Genomic DNA, 7,837 nt, shown 5'->3' on the forward strand with positions numbered 1-7,837 from the left:
GGTAGGCGCGGGAAAGGGGGCGGCAGCACCTCCCTCGGGTTTCGCAAAGCCCCGCCGCCGCCCCACTCGCGGGGGACAAGAAGGGGCAATGAACTTGGCTGCCCTCTGGTAACCCCCGCCCCTCAACACACACACTTAGGCGAGCCGATCAGGCGCCCAAACTCGGGGTGGGCGCGCACCCGCTCCCCGCGGCGGGTTTGCGCTTGGGTGGTTCCCGGGTGCCCGGCCCTTGGCTTGTTTACGAGCATCACATTAGTCACCGGTGAGCTCTGGATCGATAGCAGCTTCGCGCCCCTTCCTGGAAGGAGAGCCGGGGTGCAGGAGGGACGCGGGCGCGGCGCCCCCAGTCCGGCCTCGCTGGCCGAGGGTGGCTCCCGGGGTCCTACCCGCTCGGGGGCGCCCTTCCCCCGCAGCCGGGTCGTGGGCTCTTTCCGGGGCGTCATCAGCGCCATTCACTTGTCAGGTTCTCAGGAAGTTGAAATGTCTGTTTGGGATGTAATAGGAGAAAGAGGAGGAGGACGAGCAGGCGTAGAAAAATGCAGTTTCCATAGTGCCGGGAAGAGGGCGGGCTCCAGCGAGAAAACAGCCCCAGGAGCCGGGTCCCCGCGGCGGCATGCCCTCCTCCCACCAGACCTTCTGCACCGCGCGCGGAGGTGCCAGACGTGGACGGCTTCAGACCTGGGCGCCCGCCCTTCCCAGGCAGCGACTGCCGCGTTGAGGATGCCCTTGAAGAAGTGCTTCGAGTTTTTACATCCGCTTGGCTTTGGTGACTTCCAAAGTCGATTACAAATAAGGACCCATGGAGTCGCATCTTCTAAATGACAAAGTGAGGGCAACTGATGAGGGTGAGAGTCCCCGAGTTCAGATCCGAGCAGACTCCAGGTCCTGCAAAAACTAAGAAGCTAACAAAACAAGCCTGGTCATTATTTTTCTTTTTTTTTTTTTTTAATTTTTTATCTCCATGAAATAATTTGAAACAATAATGTTGGTTATTTTTTATTAATTCCTGGAAGTTTGCCTTTGAATGCCCTCTATGTATATCAAAATCTTAATTTTAAATGTAATGAAATCTTAAAGAAAATAATTTAAGGTTGTAATTTTTAAAGGGTAATAGATATCGTAACGTATTCGTAAGAATGTGACTTTAAGATTCTGCTAGTAAATATGTGCCAAGAGAACCCTACTTACCCCAAAATCTTAGCTTTTTCATTTCTTAGCGTGTATACAGTTAAGATTGTTGACCAGTAGCATAAATCTGGGAAGAACAGGCAGTGAAGCAAATATCATAATAGAATTTGCCTCAAAGAGATAGACTTAAAGTTGATCCTCCATTTTAAACCATACTTTAGAAAAGACCTCTAGGAATGTGTTTGTGTGTGTGTGTGTGTGTGTGTGTGTGATTGTGTGTGTGTTGGGGGCACCACCTTTATGGACGTTGTGCTTTAGTTTTCTATTCTTTTTAGATCTTGTTGCCCTCTCTGTGTTAACAAATGTTGCCTAGCAATGTGTCTACTCAGAAAGGAGAGATAAGGGATTCTTATCTAGGAGCCTGAAGAAAATGTGGCCCAACTCTTTTGGCTTTCTGATCATTTGCATCCCACTTTCTCAGGGCTGTAAATGAGCCTGCCTGTTAGTTCAGTAACCCTAACTAGCAGATGACCTTGGAACAAGTTCTTTTCAGCATCATGCCATAATGATTTCTTTGGAGAAAGAATCTCTTGCAATTGTTTCATTCTTTTCTTTTTGCTTTTGCCTTTTTATATGCAAACTCAAATGTTCATATATTCATTGAATATTTATTTGCTGTGCCCCTCAGATGTTAACAAGTGTCATCTTGAGTTTGTTTGTTTGTTCCCTTAGGGCTATTCTAGTGTTAAATGCCAGCATTCAAGTTAAGGTGTCAGAAACTCTAAGCTGGCAGTTGGCACTTTCCCCTCCTGCTGCCTCAGTCACCAACTTAGAGGCAGAAGAGGGAAGTGTGAAGAAGTATCAGCTACATCAGCAGTGTTCTCATACCCTGAAGATCACAAGTCTCCTACAGCAAAACTGCAAACTAATTGTCATTCTGCAGTCCTAGAACCTGCAAACACAAGTGTGGGAGTACAATTTCCATTCTCATTAAGAAATCAGTCCATGAAGCCAGCAGTAAGGAGCTCTGTAAATAGAAGGATCCCAGTCTTCTTCCTCGATGCGGGAACTCGTTGTCTTTCTCCCTTTCTATTGCCAAATAAGCTATTTATTTATTTAAAGCTTGTTCGACACCTTGTGATGATCCAACTGTTCTCCCATACTTTTTCAGCAAAAGTCAGCTAATAACATCTGCCAACCTGCTCTCCACACAGGGCCGGGAGCTTCGTGCATGGCCTGTTGCCAGCAAGCAGCCTGGATGAAATTTTTTCTCATGGTCCAAGATCTTTCGTTGGAAGTTCTCTTTCCTTTCACAGATGACAAAATGGCCATATCTTTTAGCAAAGAGTGTTTTTTGTTGGTTTGTTTTGTTTTGTTTGTTTTGGTTTGTTTTTTTTTACATAGAATTGTATGCAATGATTCTTTTATTAAAACAAAAAGACCTTTTTGGAATAATTTCATTACCTTTCATAAAGTAGTCAATTTCATAAAAATGTCAACATTAAAAATGTATCACGAATCCATCATACAAATCCTACTCCTACTAATAAGAATAGTCAGCACCATTACTTCTCTTCCCTGTTTCACATGAGAAAGACGTGAATAGGATGAGAAAAGTAGATAACATTTCAGTACTTGTGAGGGTTTTTTTCTTGTTAATTCTTAACCCTGTAGCTGTTTGACATTATTTTCTATCTAGATGAACTCAATCTAAAAACTGACTAAGCAGGTCGTTGAGTGGAATACTATATGACCTGTTAGAATAACCTTAATTTAAAATGTATTCTAGGAGGTAGGGATTTTAACTTCAGAGGTTTATGTCCAGGGATATATTTAGTCCTTAAAAAGAGTAGCGCCATTCCATCACGTTTTGCTTTATAAAATAATGTATTCCAGTGGCTCATGTAATAAATGTTCCCTTTCTCTGATGAATGAACATTGCAGACACTTTCCTCATGCAGAATTCATAAAGGAACTTCCTGCACTTTAGCAGCTATGTTTTTTTTTCCCGACAAATATATTTGCTAATATGTTTCAACTGAAATTTCACAAGAATTTTGTAACACGCTAATTCTGCTAATTCTGTGCAACAGAATGATTTACATGAGAGAATGTCACTGCTGTTTAGATCATTCACTACTCATGCATAGCTTTGCAAATGTTTAAGGAATCAGGATTTGTTAATAGATTGTATCAGTTCCTTGAAAGTTTTAAGGGCTTTCCACTTCAGTCTTTATTTTGCTCATTAAAAATACTGGTATATTTTAAGTAGTCTCTTTCTTCAGTATTCATTTGAAGTGTGGAGGGGTTTTGTAAAGTAAATGATCTTTCATATGCACATGTGCTGGAGCAAAACTGTAACTTTTAAAGTAAGAATCCTTCTGAAAAGTGTAGGAATTGAATTAATACCGTTTAGAAAAATACTCAGTTATGCAGTAGGCACAAGTACAGCGACCCAATATTCAAAACATTTTCATTTTAAATATAATTGTGTTGAAAAAATATAAACACCCAAACAACCAATTAAAAAGTGACTGCAGTTAGTAACTTAAAATTCTTATTAATTCCCCTCTGGATTTTGTTGTGTTTGAATTTTGAGGATGTATTTCTAGATTTAAAAAAAGCTTTCCCAAAAGACTTTCCATGATAGGAATAAAAATTTTGCATTAATGACTGTATAGCATTGCTGAATCATAAAAAAAAAACGAAAGTGCTCCTCTTTAGGACATGCCTTTCCTCGGGATGCTTGGCCCTGTGACATAGAGCACTTGGGTTCTGCCCGACTAAATTGATGCCCTGTGTAGTGCTTGCTGTTAGTGTTCTGGCTGCTGGGTTAAAACATTGTTTGTGGGTTTGTTTGTTTCTGTCAGAGCAGAACAAAATTGTCTGCTTCTCAATCTGTAGATCATGAGCAGATGACATTAAAAAAAAGTCTCTAAAATGACACAGCTCTATTTCAATTTCAAGGCAGGAGGGTGAGCAGTGAGGATAGCTGGGAATGTCCCTGAACAGAGCGAAAGTGCTGGGAGGGGAAAGATCAGCCGGGGCTCATTGATCCCGCTGTTTGTTGTAGGAGCAGCCTTCACCCTGTTTTTGTAAACTGCTCAGGAGGTAAACAGGACACGAGCCACCCCACTTTTCGCCAGATGCTCTAGTGTTTTGTGGAACTGGATCGGAGTCAGAAACCTTCCACTTTTTTGCAGTTGTTCACGTGCTGTTTCTAGGCTTGCCTTTAAGTCTGTTTGCTAGAGTTGTTTTGAAATCCAACCTAAAGATAACAGCGGAAATGTGACCCGCTCTTGTGAATGCTGCCACCAACTGGTAATGCTTCCTCCCAAGGCAGAAGTGGCTCTTGTGCGAGTTGTCGCAGCCAGAGTGGTGGCTGCTTTGGTGGAAGGCTGGCTGCAGCCTAACACACAGTTGCTTTGCACAAATCCTTAAATAAGTTGATAGAAACAATTTGAGATGAAACAAAGAAATACCAACAATGAGGGACTAAGGGTAACATCAGATGACAGATGAGGCATGGACACGTTAGGAAGTTTAAGAACTGATTTTTTAAATAATTGGGTAAATGTCAAACTAATATGTTCATATTTTTAATACCTTTTATATCTCAATTTGCATATTTACTTACCAAGAGCAGCTGTCTTATAAAAAATGTATATCAATGTCTAAGATTTTAGAGATTTTATAATATTATCTAGCCTACAAAATAAAAACAAACAAGAATCTAAACAAAGGGTTATTTTGGAATGTTTACAGAGGAAACCTAAGAGTTACAATCAAGATTTCCTCGTCTTGCAAGCAAACTTTTTTATTGTTTTTCTCCACTAAATTGACCTATCAATCTCAAATGCTTTTACAATAAGCCAAAGTCATCTTGAGAGATGCTGAAAAGCAAAATCTGAAACTATGGATGGGAAAAATATATATATTTTAAAAATAATAAATAACAAAAATATGTTTTAAACTATAAATAACAAATGGCAGTTAATAAGTATCAAATGTGGCTATCTTTGTTATTAAAATAATTTGAACTTATGTACTCATGACTTATTTATCAACTGTAAATGTATAAATTACATCTTCTTTCGTAATTGCTTTAGTCTTAATCTTTAGGCAACGCAAATAATAGAGATATTCAGTTAGCGGTGGTATTTAGAGCTGAGTTATCCAAATAGAGTAAAGGAGTCAGAAGACTTGATATATTTGCTACCAAACGTGTCCTTTATCTGTGCATGAAAAAAAAGCTGCTACATGAAACAGCAATAATAATAGTAATAACTAGAGAGAGTAGTTATTAATGTATTTATGTATGTTATGGCATTTGATTCTACCAGTCTGTGGAATAAATAAAAAATATTATAATCTCCCATAATGCCAATATTCCATGATTCTAACACAACTGAGAATAGAGCGTAGATCTTTTAATTCCCCTTCTGGGTAACCTGTCCTGTGAGCCCACATACAATGTTGAAGAAGAATGATTAGCTCTCTGCATGGGTATTATATTTTTTTGCCTTGTTTAGAACGTTTATAGCACAAATGATATTAACTAAACTAAGCAACTTGGGGAAATATGGATTAGTGAGGTTCTCAAGAAAATAAATAAAGCAACAACTTGTGAAATTAAAGCAGATAGCACTTATTGCCATTTCCCACTGGCTGTTAAATGTTAAATGGAGATTTCAGTTCAGATAAACACATTCTGAGAATTACTGCTGGAAGTGTAAACATCAGCCTGCATTTTCGTATTTGCTAATTCTTTGTTAAGATGTCAGCCTATCGTCCTGCTAAAAGAGAGAGGGAAAAAAGAATTATTTATTGAAAATTTCTTAAAATTACATTTTTGTACTGCAAGAATGTCTCTATAGGCAGCAAATAGTAAGAATTAAAAAGTCATATTTCCCACTGCTATTAAAAAGCACATAGAAAATGAAATATGTTGCTATTTTGAGACTTGATATTTTGCTGTTTTTAGTTTGGTAAACATGCACCCGATTCTAAAACTTCTATGCACTAAAAGTGTATTACAATTTCAAAATGTACCCGTGTCCCTCACAGTACAAATGAAGAAGGAAATTAATATGCAGATTGTCATTGAGCCCCATTGTTTCAAGTCACATTATTTTTCAGTTATAGATTAATAGAAAAGTAGGAATATCCTGTATTATGCAGGTGAATTTATATCCTTCTCAATTTAAAATATAAAAACCAGCCAGCACTGAATTACTAAACATGCGTTAAGTATTTCTTAATCATCAAGCACGTTTTAGGAATTATCTAGTACATAGGTCTTTGGCTGTTTGGTTTTGTATCTAAATAATAAGGCACTATTTTCCTTAAATGATTTTTGTTTGAGAAATTTCTTTTTTCCTGTACCTTTTGTTACAATATTGTAACATATACATATAATACGTATAATTTGGAAACAAAAATTGTTAGATGTTATTACAACCATCATCTGGTATTTTCTTAATTTTCTTAATGCTTTATTTAAATTCCTAGTGTTGCTATTTTAGCCTCTTCTTCACTAATAATATATGGTAGAGAAAGTGATTTTCATCGTTGAGCCTAGGAGATTTCACAAAGTGTCTACATAATATCAGGTTAGATATTCAGGGAAATTCCGGGAAAAGGTGATATGAAGATGTGGTAAGAAAACAACAACTGAATTTCATCTTGCTTAACTAGATCTATCTTCTGATTAAAATTTTAGGAGAGAGTAAAGGAGTAAGTGAGAACAAGTAAAAGGTAAATCGAGGCAACTTTAAAATTAATCTTGTTTTAAAGGTCTTTTTGTTTTTTTATTTTATTTTATGATGTCTGGTGTTGAGCAGTTGACATTTAAGTTGATTGGCGAGTGACCCGGAGAGCTGTCTGCAGGACCGCAGCCTCGCGCGGCCTCTGGCGCATCCACCTGAGCTGTTGGGTATCTTCAACGCTTGTGCTCCCGCAGAAGCGTCGCTGCCGTTGCTCCAGGCTTATTCCGCATCTGGTCGGAGAGTAACGACTCCATTTTTGGTGGTATTGAAGTCCACGTCATTCACTTCAAAATGTTTCTTAAATATAATTAAACTATTTGCTGTTGTTATCTCACGACTGCTTTCACTGCTTCTTTTTTTTTTCCTTTAAATTCTTAAACAAGTTCACTTTTCTCTCTTCAAAATGGTGTTTGCAATCTAGCTAATTTCACAGGAGAGGGAAACCCTTTTTTGTCTCCCCATGTTTTTTTCTGGATGGTGTTCCTGGTCATGATCGGATTACGGTTTCAAACATAATAATGCATAATTAAAACATTTTTGTGATCATAACCAAGTGCCCATTTTATAAATGAGGCACGTCCATGTAAAAGAGATTAAGGGTGCTTACAGCAGTGCATACTTTCCAAGTTACCAGCTCAACACTTCACAAGGGAGGAAAATAGTAAATAAAGTCTCTAAATTTCATTTCATGGAAATTTGTATTAATTAGTCAAACATTAGTAATTCTATTTAGTCTATTTTTAGGTTAATTTTTTTAAGCTAATATTTTACACTACTGATCCTGCTTGGGTCTACCGTATGAGGACCATCTGCTTAGTGTAGAATTATACTGAATAGATGGGTCCCAGTTCTGTTATCTGGTGATAACTTCATACTAACCCAATGAAATGTTTGATTCCATCAAATTTATCAATATGTCTCAAGCATCTACTTTGTATTAG

The 7,837-nt window shown here is 38.2% G+C and overlaps 1 long non-coding RNA gene across 1 annotated transcript; it reads left to right on the plus strand.

The window, feature by feature from the left end:
* The first annotated feature begins 502 nt into the window (after positions 1 to 502).
* Positions 503 to 7,230, plus strand: LOC111768643 (uncharacterized). The gene is made up of 2 exons (XR_002801117.2): positions 503 to 845; positions 6,972 to 7,230. It is a non-coding gene; the product is annotated as an uncharacterized lncRNA (long non-coding RNA).
* The last annotated feature ends 607 nt before the right edge of the window (positions 7,231 to 7,837 follow it).

The sequence above is a fragment of the Equus caballus genome, chromosome 17, assembly GCF_041296265.1.
Source record: "Equus caballus isolate H_3958 breed thoroughbred chromosome 17, TB-T2T, whole genome shotgun sequence".
NCBI lineage: Eukaryota > Metazoa > Chordata > Mammalia > Perissodactyla > Equidae > Equus > Equus caballus.